This window comes from Sander vitreus, chromosome 10 (assembly GCF_031162955.1).
Source record: "Sander vitreus isolate 19-12246 chromosome 10, sanVit1, whole genome shotgun sequence".
Classification (NCBI taxonomy): Eukaryota; Metazoa; Chordata; class Actinopteri; order Perciformes; family Percidae; genus Sander; species Sander vitreus.
The window spans coordinates 10,498,317-10,500,539 of NC_135864.1; positions in this window are offsets into that span (position 1 = coordinate 10,498,317).

The following is a 2,223-nucleotide window of genomic DNA, read 5'->3' on the forward strand; positions in this document are numbered from 1 at the left end:
CTTTCATTTAAGGGGTTTTACAGCATACAAAACCTTCTGTCCTCTGACCCTTGATTCGGATATGGAAAAACCTCCTGAAATAAACCCTATAACGGTGAAAAAATGGAGAGAAAAAAAACTCAAGAGACAAGGGATCCCTCTTTCAGGATGGACAGTGATGCAATATTTGTTGTGTGTGCAAAATAGACAAATATGGTAAAATTACAGTTTTGACACTGAGTATGACCATTTATAAATTGTAAACATGCATTAACCAACCTGTGTTTTCTTTGTCCCAGGCCAGAGCATTATCCAGAATGGGGGGTTGTGTGCCTGCTCAAAAGTACGGCAACCATAACCGCCTGAGTAGCAATGGCAGAAGTGGAGCGAATGCATCCCCATTATTCAACTGGGGGGAGCAAAGTTGGTTACTTTGTCTTTAAAAAAAAAAAAACTGATCATAAAAATCACATTTTTGGACCACCCTGCAAGTTGTTTCAAGCACACCCGTTGCTGATCATTTGCTTTGGCTGTCAATCCACAAAGGAGTCTTAACTGTTTACAAAGTTAAGAAACATGCCTGTGATCTTGGACTGAAAATAGGACATGGGAAAATAGAGGATGAATGCAGCAATTTGTTTTAAATTACTTTTTATCTGGGGGGAGGACCCCTAGACCCCAGGGCAATTATTATAGGCAACTTTTATAATTTTGCTCCCTCAGTTTAAAACAACCAGTTGCCCATAACGGCAGTGTTTGCACCTTTTTATCTGTGTGTGAGTGTAATATCGATTATTTTTCCATGCTCAAAATATCATCAAACTTCAACGGTAGCATAATGACGGTCCCTAAATGTTAACTGAAGCATTGAGAACTTTGTCAGTGTATGGGCAGTTTATTGAAAAGATAGATTATAAAGACACTCACGTTCATGTTTACATGCGGCCGCCTTCTTGAAAACCAGTCATGACTTACAGCTGGCGATGCAAACTAAAATCAAAAGCAATTTGCTCAATATATCTGAAATAATCGCACCAATGTAAAACATAACTTGTCTAGTGTAGGTCCATCTGGTCCCTCCGGTCTGGGTCGCCGTCTCCAATTTACCCTCATTATGCTACCGTTGAAGTTTGGTGATATTTTGAGCCTTTTTAGTGGTATAAATGGTGATTTGTTTTTACTTTCCCTGTGCCCCGAATACTAGCGTTGTAAGCTAATCAGCGGTCCGCGCTAGCTTCTTTCAAGCTACAGACACATTCGATTAGCATGAAAACATGTCCCAGAGAGCGATCGAGTGGGTACACATCTGTTATTAACCCCTAGGTACATTTTGCGCCGGAATTGTCCTTTAAGTGGACCGTTATGCAAACCGTCTCTGTAGTTCAACTAAACGGTCTGCTATTTCCTCTGTTTTCTGGGTTTTTCATTCACCTTCAAAACTGTGATAGACACAAAATTAGTCAAAGTGACAACTTATATTAAGTTGAAAACATGGCGTTGGGGGCTTATTTAAGCTTTTGGTTAAAACATTTCTAAAATGTAATAGACTTTTGCTCAATTTTAAATACAGCCTCATGTATATCAATTTGACAAAGTTGTCTCCATGAAAAGTTTCAGAATTCATTTTTGTATGTATGTAGTGACAAGAGTGTGAAAGAAAACTGACATTACTTTCTAGTATGTGAGGTTGCAATAATTTAAAAAATAACACATGTAATTTGCCAGTCACCACTGAAGTAAACTAAGTACTCTTATAGACTACACAAGGAAACATTCAGCCTTGACAGAGTGGGAGGTGGAAAGCTTAGAACTATGAAGAAAGTGACAGTGTACCTCCACCAAGAATTAATAATTGTTGCTTAATGGGAAACAAATTTGCTTTTACAAGGGTAGTTCTCACTTCTCAGGTGGAAATAAGTAGCAGGGTGATTCTGAACAAGAGGTCATGAGTTCCCATAAATCTCAGAAAAGATGTCGCAGAGTAAATTATTATACGTTCCTGGTACATTCAGCCATATGCTTTAACATGTTTTTTTTGCAGAGCCAGGGAAAGCCACAACATGACCTCATTTAATTTTCTAAATATTCAGCCATGATCGACTATCAGCACACTGCCAGCAGAGAAGACTTTTGCTCAGAGGGTGTGTCTCACGTTTCACTTTCATCGAAGCAGACGTTGGTTAATATTAACTACAGGTATCAGCTTGTTCAGGTGAACAGTGTAGCTTTGTTAGTATGAAGATA